The following is an 11,676-nucleotide window of genomic DNA, read 5'->3' as shown; positions in this document are numbered from 1 at the left end:
TTTAAATGTTGTTTTTGTAAAGCATAATGCATTCACACAAGATATAAAAAGGACACTGAGACAATGGGAGTTTACCATCCCAGAACGTGAATTTCTGAGGGACTCGCCCGCTCGTCCATCTCAGAAACCTCAAAAGAATTATGCCATTTTTCCAGAATTTCTATGGCTCTTCCACCAAAGTTGCAACAGATGAGCAGGAGAATCCCCACGGATATCCCCCCCCCCCCACCCCCGCCACCAGCACCACCACCACCAATGAGCTAGCTTTGATGTTGTTCCCCATAGACTGTAACCAATAAGTGGTCTCAGTAATAGATAAACGTTTCACCCGCAGAAGTCACTGGTTCTTTTCTGACTGTTACAGAGGGAGATAAAAAATTGAGACAGACACAGGATGGCACTAAGGTTCAGCAATGGCTGCAAAAAGATTAGAATGCTCAAAAGCAGTTCGATGTTACTTTGGTTAAGTTAAGCATGATGATCCACTGAAGTAGGGAACCATGTCTTTTTCATTATTTAGTATTATTATGTGAAGACAGCCTCTTTTAACTCAGTGAATCTGATCATAACCCTTGCTCTCCATATTCACTCACTATGAAATAAAGTTGCTTAACAATTCATGTCTGTCTTTGTCTCATCAAATGTTTTCTTAGTCTGCCTTCGAAAAGATTGGAGAGACATGAAAGAAATACATAAATATCGGTTCAGATCTCAAGGGGATTCTATTGTTAGACATCTGAGTTATGCTATGGTATGGTTAGATGTTGGGCAGAATGAACACACTCCTAAATGTAAGACACTCAGACCAATTACTGTAGTGACTAGCAACACTCTACCCGAGAATATCTGAGGCATGACCCTAAGCTTCAAGTAATTTATTATACATATAAATTTTGTATTCACTGAAGTACTACCTTAATACCAAGTGCCATCTTGGTTCTGTAGTTTACATTCTTGCCCCTGAATCAGAAGGTTGCAGATGCAAACTCACTACAGATCTAAATTCAGATCTAGGCCTAGACTAATAATGAGTTCAAATCCTACCATGGCAGTTTGAGGATTTGAATTATATTTTTAAAATAAGTAATTCATTGGCTATAAAGCATTTTTGGACATCCTGAGGATATTATAAGTTACAAATTATTTTGTATTATCATTTTTGCTATTGAATGATCCCAGATCAGGCATAGCATGGATTAGGCATAGAGTAAAGTGTCCCAACAATGGGTCTCAAACCCAATATCTACAGTGCTATTTTGGCATTTCCATTTCCCACACGAGCCCATTCATAACCTTTCCCAGTCATACTGGCAACATAAGGGTAAATTTTCCATTTTTCACTCTCAGCACACAGCATTGCATTCTGGGAGTATATGTGAGAAGCTGGATGCCTGTTGCTGTTGTCCAACCAGAAACAGAACAGCTTGCCCAAAATAGCTTATGCAGCAATTTAATAGCTGGAAAACCGGGTCACTGCATAATGAACAGGAGATCCTCCATTTCCAATATTCATATATGTACTTCCAGTGTCCAGTGCTCTGTGTTTGGAATATTAGAAGTGGAAAATTATCCGTATAGTGTCACATTATGGCCAGTTTGGTGCAGTAGATCCATTCCTACAGCAATTTGTGATGCTCAAATTGCTGCCCCAGCTTAGAGCTGCAGTCTCAGGACACATTGGGTATTGAACCTGGGACCTTCCTGGCCTGTATGGCTCAGTATTACACCAGATGTTGCACTCACCCATTAAATCAAGAGTTTGAGAGGAGCCAATCGTGCCAATGGTTCAGTTAGTAGGCGTGGAACTGAGTCATGCCAACCAGGAAGATTTCAGGTTGGATCCTTGTTGTGATGAGCTAGCTAATCTCAGCCATGGTGGCAGTAAGGATACTATAACTTGTCTCAGGACCACGAGGTTAGAGAGAGGGAAAAAAATCAGACAAAGTTCGTATTTCTGATAGCAATTCAGTGACTCCTGCTGTTTAATGTGTGTGTGTGTGTGTGTGTGTGTTTGGATACCAGTAATGACAGGATGTGATCTGACTGTAATGCCCCTGCCGTTGAATACCCTACCAGCAGTCACTTCCTAGGCTCTTAGGCAATGCAGCCTCAATGTGCCGGAGGGTGGCCTGTGCACGCGGAACGGTATCCCAGTGTTGGTTAAGGCCTTCAGCAGAATCTCGCAGCACCCTCCACTTGAACACAGGAGGGCAAGGGGAGGGGAAACTGACTGCTCCTTGTTCTATGGCAGCACCCTAAGCTGTGCTTGTCACTCTTTGTCCTCTGATGCCCCTGAGCAGATGTCCTCTTCACTGTGAGACGCAGCATTTTCAAAAACACATGACGGAGTGTTATTTCTAAAGGCCCATCTGTTGAAATGGAAAAGAGGGAGAGGTAGTCAAACCCTGGGACAGCTCCCGTAAGCCCCCGTGATGGTTGGCAGGGTATTTGATGACAGTTGCAAGAATTTGACACGCAGCGGTGTCCTTTACAGCACTTTAAACTTTGTCATCAAATCCTCCAGTAACAGAGATTTATGAACGATCATGATCTTGTTTTGAAAGTTGTATATTTGGCAGCCGTGAACTTTGATCTATGATAGGCTGCAGAAGTCAGTGTGAAATAATTCTTTCCTGTAATCCCTCCAAGAAAATAAATAGCAAAAATGCTGGGAGTTGAAATTTGATGCTGTTTGCGCCTGTTCAGTCATGCAGTGGCTAAAATATATGTAAAGCACTCCACTTGAGTGCTGGGTGGAGTGTGAGGGTTCGATAGATGTGAAGTCTGATGTAGCAGCATACGGTGCAAGGCCATCAATCACCACGCGGCCCAGAACAGCACAGAACCGTTGACATGTCCGACATGATCACTATTCCTGCTGAAGAGACAACAATGAGGACAAGTCGAGAAATCGAGAGAAGCGAGCCATTCCTGCCATAGCCTGCAAGCAGTGAGTTACCGCCCATCCAGATTTAGAAGAAAGACTTGCATTTATATCGAGTCTTTCATGACCTCGGGTTGTGCCAAAGAACTTTACAGCCAATGAAGTACTTTTGAAGTGTAGTTACTGTTGTAATGTAGGAAGTGCGACAAACAATTTGCGCAAACAAGGTCCCACAAACAGCAATGTGACAATGGCCAGATAATCTGGTTTTTTTAGGTGCTGGTTGAGGGATAAATATTGATCAGGACACTGGGGAGAACTCCCTTCTTCACAATAGTGCCACCTGAGAGGGTGACAGGGCCTTGGTTTAATGTCTCATCCAAAAGATAGCATATCCAATAGTGCAGCATTACCTCAGTACTGCACTGGAGCATCAACATAGATTTTGTGCTCAAGTTCCTGGAATTGAATCCACAACCTTCTAACTCAGAGCCAAGAGCGTTACCAATTGAGCCACAGCTAGATAATGCAAACTTTTGAGTGGGCTTTTGGGTTATATTTCAGAAATTTTCAGATGTCTAAAATCTGTTTTTTGTTTAAAGTGGAGGTCCATTTTTTTATACTTACTCCTGTGCCTTTAGATATGGGGCATTAGTTATCAAGGTGAATTTTTCATTTTCAGCAGAACAAATATCAGAAATCAAAACGTGAGCTCTGTCCAGTTTTAGAATTGGCAAAAAGCAAGGTGCCAACCTGATGGGAGCTGTGACAAAGTGCAGTGATAAGAATGTGAGTCCTTCACAGCTAGACAGACAGAAAACATAAACAGAGACCCAGAGCTGCCAAAAGGGCCCGAAAGAGATGGCTGTGAGATAGGGAAGAAACACAAATAAAAAGCCCAGTTGTAATTCGATAACTGAGTTCCCTTTGTCACGTGTGGCTTTGACTCTGTAAACAAGGATACAGAAGAAAAAGCAGTTCAGTTTGATGACAGCATAAAACGACACCAACAGCTAAACGTTAGGATTACAAAGGACGCTGGGTTAATAAAGGACTCATTGAGAAGTCATCGTGAGTTTATCAGTGGATTAACAATTGAAATGCGCTCTTCATGCCTCTGTGTTTGCAGTTTGTATTGCATATTGCAGCACCGATTGGGTGCTCATGGACTGAGTTTATGTCATTTGTCTGCACATTGAGTCATGCAGATAAAATGTCTTATCCCAAGGGAAGGAGACATGTTTTATGATTCATTTATAAATCTGTATTTTTCTTAATTTCAATGAATTTGCCAATTTTACTCTGACTGGGCTCCTGTGAAGCACTTTGGAATATTTTCCGATGTTAAAAACGCAAGTTGTTGGTAAGAATATAGATGTATCATCTTAATATAAATAGACTACATGCATCTCTGATGTAAGTGATTCACTGCTATCCCCAAGCTCTAATATGTTCACGGTAATATATCATTAGTCCTCTTGTACACAACTGTAGTGTATACAAAACAACATCTCCCCTCTCCACCCTCCACCCCAACCCACCGATGATAGCCCCTAACTGGAGTTGTTGAATATTGAACTGTTGAATACATCAGGACTCCACTATAATAAAAATAGAAAATGCTGAAAATACACAGCAAGCTGCTGGCATCTGAAAGAGAAAAATAGCTTACCATTTCGGGAGGGACCTTTCATCAGAACTGAACTCTTCTATGTCTTTTACACTTGGCTAGTATCTTGAATGAGGTATTGCATATCAGGTCATATGATGATTCATTTACTGATCATTAGCAATGAATATGAGAGTATAAAATGTAAGCATATGATTTGCCATCTCTCAGGGTAGGCTGAGGTGAATGTGAAGGGCAGTGAGATAAGAATCAGACCAAGAATGATCAAAAACAGAAAGTTGCTGTCATTAACATATTCAAACACAGTAACAGTAGAGAATAGGGTTCAGAGGTCCGGCACCCATCAACCAATAACTACAACCAAATTAGAAGAATCGAAGAAGACATAGAAAACTTAATCCACGATTTAACCAGTGTATTTTGTAATTTATAATAATGAATAAAAATTAATACTAATTTTATTTTTGAGGGTACTCAGAAATCCTACTGTACTGTACTAGCAGATTACTTCCCTTGGCTGTCTTGTTCTGAGACAGCTTGTCACAGGCGGTTGTGAAGACAGCAATAAGTGACACAGTAAGGGCCTCCAGTACAAGTAGCAGACAACATTTTTTTGTCTAGAGGTCTGATAAACTTGGATGGCAGCCTATTTTAGGTTCAAATTAAATCAAACACAACTGTTTGACTACATGAAGCATAAAGTGTCTTGAGATTAAATGACACATGGCCAGGACACATGTTTGTGTTGTTAATTATGTCAGACGTGAAGAACTTCACATACTACAAAATAAACTGGTTACACAATATATATTAGGGTTAGATCCAAGGCTATTTCCTGATCCATGAAATGTCTCTATTCAACTTACAAGCTTAAAAAAAAAATTCAATTTTTTCAGAACTTTACAACGGTTACAACGCCTAACTTCTGCTGATTACCACCAACCGTCCTGCCTCAGCTGATGAATAATTACTCCTCCATGTTGAATATCACTTGGAAGAAGCACTGAAGACAGAATGTACTTTGGGAATGTCCATTACCTCGAGTGGCTTGGTAGTACCACTGCTGACCAAGCTGGCCGAGTCCTGAAGGACATAACTGCCAGAGTGAGTTTCTAGCAAGTGGTGAGAGAACCAACACAAGGGAAAAAAAACTTCTTGACCTCGTCCTCACTAATCTACCTGTCGCAGATGCATCTGTCCATGACAGCACTGGTAGCAGTGATCATCGCGCAGTCATTGTGGAGACGAAGTCCCGCCGTCACACTGAAGACACCCTCCATCGTGTTGTGTGGCACTATCACTATGCTAAATGGGATAGATTCAAAACTAATCTAGCAGCTCAAAACTGGGCATCCATGAGGGGGCGCAGTTATTTGTACTACTAAATGCTCTGATTGGCTCTCCATGATCACATGACCTGATTGCTGATTGGTCCATTTGGAGGATAAGACATACCCAGAAGTTTCTCTGGAATGTATAATTGGAATTGCCCAATCCAAGTTCTGAATGACTTTGCAAAGTGTAATTCGAGCCATTCTGACTTCAGACACCAGACAGGATAGAGCTACTCCATCCCAGCACAAGTTCCTGACAAACTCAGCCCAGGTCCCTGCCCGCCCCCCCTCCCCCAGTCAAGTTCATGCTCCCCCAAGCCGAAGTTCATGCCTCTGCAGCTGAAGTTACTTACCGCTCTCCCCACCCCCCGCAGCCCAGGTTCCTTATCCCCCAGCCTAAGTTCATGCTCTCCCAGCTGAAGTACTTTATCCCCCAGCTAAGTTCATGTCCCCTCCAGCCGAAGTTCCTTACCCCCTTCCCCCCCCCCCTCCCGCCACAGCCCAAATTCCTGACACCCTCAGCCCAAGATCATGCCCCCTCCGGCCCAAGCTCCTTACCACCCCACCCTCCCTGGCAGTCCAAGTTCCTGCTACCCTCAGGCCAAGTTCCTGCCCCATCCCAGCCCAAGCTCCTGCCCCATCCCAACCCAAGTTCCTGACGCCCCGTCATAGATGCGGCATTGTGTGTGGCTCACAGATTGTTAACAGGTTTATTGGGTATGTAGTGAACACTGACAGTGTCATGACTTCCTGATTTCACCTGCTCCAATGATGTCCCTTGTCACACATGCACCGAGCTTCCCAAGAAATCGGGTGTGGGTGTAAAGGGGGTTGGAAGAACGTGATCTATCAGTCCTGAGTTTCCTCTCTCCCCTCCGATCTCCGTTCCTGTTTCCCCTCTCTTGCCCCCAGTCTCTGCCTTTCACCTCCTACTCTCTCACTCTCCCCCCAGTCTCTCTCTCTCTCTCTCCCCTTCCCCAGTCACTGTCTCTCCCTCCCCAGAATCTCTCTCCCTCCACCCCACCTCCCCCCCCCCCCGTCCCCCTGGCCTCTCTCTCTCTCCCCAGTCTCTCTCTACCTCCCCAATCTCTCTCCCACTCTCTCCCCCTCCCCAGTCTCTCTCTCTCTCCCCAGTCTCTCTCTCTCTCCCCAATCTCTCTCCCACTCTCTCTCTCTCCCCCAGTCTCTCTCCCATGCTCTCTCTCCCCAGTCTCCCTCTCTCCCTCCCCAGGGATGCGCATGCACCACCGAATTGAGGGCCCATGCTCATAAAGGGGGCGGCGTACAATGCGCGTATGTGCAGAAGGACACAGAAAAACCTATTGCAAATAGTCTGTGAGGCACTGTGGGTCATCAGCAGCAGCAGAATTGTATTCCACCACAATCTGCAACCTCATGGCCCAGCATATCCCTCAGTCTACCATTACCAGCAAGTCAGGGGCCTCACCCTGGTTCAATGAGGAGTTGCAAAAGAGCATGCCAGGAGCAGTACCAGGCGTACCAAAAAATGAGGTACTAACCTGGGGAAACTGCAAGACAGGACTACATGCATGCCAAGCAGCGGAAGCAGCATGCTATAAACAGAATTATGTGATCCTACAATCAATGGATCAGATCAAAGCTCTGCAGTCCTGCCACATCCAGTTGTGAATGGTGGTGGAAAATTAAACAACTAACGGGAAGAGGAGGATCCATGAATATCCCCATCCTCAATGATGACGGAGCCCAGCACTGCCCCCCAGTGCAACCATCTTCAGCCAGAAGTGCGTGTGGATGATCCATATCGGCGTCCTCCTGAGGTCCCCACCATCACAGAAGCCAGTCTTCAGCCAATACGATTCACTCCACATGATATCAAGAAATGGCTGAGCGCACTGGATACAGCAAAGGCTATGTGTCTCATTTACTGAGACATACAAAAGCATGGGCCTTACGCTAAACATCCGTAAGACAAAGGTCCTCCACCAGCCTGTCCTGACCGCACAGCACTGCCCCCCAGTCATCAAGATCCACGGCGCGGCCCTGGACACCATGGACCACTTCCCATATCTCAGGAGCCTCCTATCAACAAGAGCAGGCATCGACGACGAGATCCACCATCGCCTCCAATGTGCCAGTGCAGCCTTCGGCCACCTGAGGAAAAGAGTGTTTGAAGACCAGGCCCTCAAAACTGCCACCAAGCTCATGGTCTATAGGACTGTAGTAATGCCCACCCTCCTGTGTGGCTCAGAGACATGGACCATGTGCAGTAGACACCTCACGTCGCTGAAGAAATATCACCAACAATGTCTCCGCAAGATCCTATAAATCCCCTGGGAGGACAGGCACACCAACATCAGTGTCCTCATCCAGGCTAACATCTCCAGCATTGAAGCACTGACTACACTCGATCAGCTCCACTGGGCAGGCTACATAGTTCACATGCCAGACACAAGACTCGCAAAGCAAGTGCTCCACGCGGAGCTCCTTCATGGCAAATGAGCCAAAGGTGGGCAGCGGAAACGCTACAAGGACACCCTCAAAGCCTCCCTGATAAAGTGCGACATCCCCACTGACACCTGGGAGTCCCTGGTCCCTGGCCATAGACCGCCCTAATTGGAGGAAGTGCATCCGGGAGGGCGTTGAGCTCCTCGAGTATCATCGCCGAGAGCATGCAGAAATCAAGCGCAGGCAGCGGAAGGAGCGTGCGGCAAACCAGGCTCCCTGCCCACCCTTTCCCTCAACGACTATCTGTCCCACCTGTGACAGAGACTGTGGTTCTCTATTTGGACTGTACAGGTACCTAAGAACTCATGCTAAGAGTGGAAGCAAGTCTTCCTCGATTCCGAGGAACTGCCTATGATGATGATAATGCCATCTGTACAGGCTCCTGCCCTTGCTTAAAGGGAAGGGCCAATGCTGGAGCGACTGAGTTTTTCTGCTGTCAGTGTTGGGCCATGACACCTACGTTACATCCATAGCAGCCCCAAACACTCTAAGAGAGTACAGGGCTGAAGAATCGCGGGGTCCAAAAAAAGCAAAATACACCAGACTGGGGAGATAAATAAATTTTGCCCTACCTGACCACCACTGCCTTTAATTAGCACTCCCCAAGCGCCAAGCTGAGGTGACAACGCCTCCTGCAGCTGCTGTTGTTGACGCCCGGCGATGTTGCAGGGGGTGGGAGCGAATATTACATCTGGGGTGGTAACGGGGCGCTGCGCACCAGATGACATCATAATCTCTGAGGCACAAGAGATCGAGGTGGTAAGTCCTAGCTCTAGTGCAAAACTGCCAGGGACATTTGTGGGCATCACTAAATTCACCATGTCCGGTCGGTAACCCCTTAGCGTCCCATTATCACCTACTTCACCTGCTAACAGGAGGCACAAAGCAGGCCAATTTCTTCCCCAATAATTTGTTCTTCTTCAACTAGTGCTATGGGATCCTTCACATCCACCTGAATCTCAGTTTAATGCCACATACCAAAGACAGCACCTTCACCATTGCAGTAGTCCTTCAGTACTGCACTGAAGTATCAGCCTGGCTTATGTGCTCAAGTCTCTAGAGTTGGGCTTCAACCAACAACCTTCTGCCTTTAAGTTTAGAGCTACTAGTGAGCCAAGGCTGACAGCTCAGTGCTATTGCTCACAAAATGAGGATTTCTCTGAATAGTAATGAGGTGTTTTCTAAAGTAAGTCCAGTTTTTGTGATCTCTCTTTCACATTGTGAGAGGATTCTGCTGGCAATTGAAATGCAGAGCACTCAGACATCGCTAACATTTTCTTCAAACACTTGAAGCAATTTTCATAAGTAATGCATTGCTTTTTTGGTGAGTTAAATTTGTTTTCTCCCTTGCTTGAGCTACATATTTGTATGAAATGCTGGGAGGTTGATTGTCAGTTATTGCAAGTGTTGGCAGAGAATGCTAAGTGATGTATCAGTTTAAGATTTGGAGTGGTGGGGGTCAGGGTGGAAGAATATTTATAACTCTTTGAGTAAATAAGTTCTTCTTAATATCTGTTTTAAATTTATGTTTCGGTAATTTAAAGTTATGCCCTCTGGTTCCACTTTCCCGGTTTACTTTGAAGTAATATTATGCGTTAATGCCTCTGTTAAAATAGCAAAGGAATTTCATACAAAAGCATTGAGTTATTTCCTAATATTAGTGTAATGCCAAGCCCTGACTTTATCTAATTTATACCAATTAATTTATATATAAATCTTAATTAGGTAATCTAAATCTTAAGTAGGTCCTTCCTAATGGCTTCTTTTCAGACTGTGAAGTCTAAACTTCTCTAATCTTTTCTCATTACTTAGCAGGAGTTAAGGCAGGATATTGGGAAAATCCCCAAGGAAACTCAGAGCCTGAATATTAATGATGTCAAGGAGGAGATGGGGCTTCTGGGTTACTGAATCCAGTAGGGCAATTTTAATATAACCTGCATGCTGGGAGCTGGACAGGTTCAGTCGGCCGTCGGTTTTACTCTCTGCCCGATTTAACGCTCCATTAAAGTCAATGGAGGGAAAAATCGGGCAAGTGTAAAACAGGTGACTGACTCGAACTTGCCCATTTTCTGTTGGGTGAGTTAGGTTAAAATTACCATCCAAGTATCAGAGCTGAACAAATATCAATAAATGCTCTTGTTTACTGGGGTACTTCAGCAATCATGTCAGTCAGTACATTTACAGCACAAATCTGCTGCTGAGAGGAGTACTGTGTTTTCTTCACTTAATTGCATTGGCTTAGTAGTTGCATTCTTGCTTCTGAGTCAGTAGGTTGTGGGTTCAAGTCCCATTCCAAAGATTTAAGCACACAATCTAGGCTGACACTTCAGTACTGAAGGAGCCATCAAAGGCAGTCCCTTGAACGAGGATGACTTTCTTCCATGAGTTCACAGATGTTTCGATGAAGGACCCGATGTTCCAGTCCTGAACTCCAATTGAGGGGGTGGAAGATGCCTGTGCGTGAATGTTTTTAATTTGTGGTGCGCACTAGCCACCACATGGGCTTGACAGAGCTAGGTCTTGGTCAAGTGGCAAGGATTAACCAAGACGACTGGAGACCTGCTCTGCTGCATGGATCTAGCATGCACATATATCGCAGTGTGGGCTGACCCGTGCTGCCCCTGGGCCCTCGGCTCTTCTGGGCCCTGTACCCTCATTTGACGTACCTCCGCCACGATCTCTCGACGCTCCTCCACGATAAACATTCATCGCATCTCGCCACAAACACTCGCCGCTCATTCGCCCCGACCTTCCCACTCCTCCACCTGGGCCCTACCGATGTTCCTGCCCACGCTCCAAAACGGCGACCAGGGTTTTGATGATGTCACCCAGTCGCCATCTCAAAAACATCGTAGACTTGGATCAGCTCGCACTGGAGGTTGAAATGGTACGTCGCTCCAGCTCTTTTATAGCCCGACCTGTGGAGTTGTTCTCTCGCAGGTCAGGGGGCCATGATATTCCAGGGCCCGCTGCTCCAGCTCTTTTACTTCCCGACCTGCGGAGCTGTTCTCTCGCAAGTCGGGGGCCACTGAAGGAGTACTGCACTGTTGGAGATACCGTCTTTCAGATGAGATGTTAAACTGTAATGCCCGTCTATCCTCTCATACTTTGGATCAGATGACAGATTACTAGAAATCTCCACTAACAAGCCCACGAAAAGTCTCCGGGTAACTCATCATTATAGGCAATGGGATGGCTTGTTTCCACACTAAAAATGAATTCTCAGGTGACTGAAGGTCTCTGTCACAGGTGGACAGACGGTGGTTTGAGGAATGGGAGGTTGGGGTGCCTAGGTTGACGCGTGGCACTTCCGCTGTCGACGTTTGGCTTCAGCTTGCTCT

General features: G+C 45.6%; 1 long non-coding RNA gene across 1 annotated transcript in view; it reads left to right on the top strand.

Moving 5' to 3' along the window:
• The first annotated feature begins 2,782 nt into the window (after positions 1-2,782).
• Positions 2,783-11,676, top strand: part of LOC139266910 (uncharacterized) — a 41,387-nt gene continuing 32,493 nt past the window's right edge. The window contains exon 1 of the long non-coding RNA XR_011593801.1: positions 2,783-2,950. This is a non-coding gene — a long non-coding RNA (uncharacterized lncRNA). The remainder of the gene's footprint in view (positions 2,951-11,676) is intronic.

Source organism: Pristiophorus japonicus, chromosome 7 (assembly GCF_044704955.1).
Source record: "Pristiophorus japonicus isolate sPriJap1 chromosome 7, sPriJap1.hap1, whole genome shotgun sequence".
Classification (NCBI taxonomy): domain Eukaryota; kingdom Metazoa; phylum Chordata; class Chondrichthyes; family Pristiophoridae; genus Pristiophorus; species Pristiophorus japonicus.
Note: the sequence above shows the minus strand (reverse complement) of the source record. Positions and strands in the feature narration are given on the sequence as shown.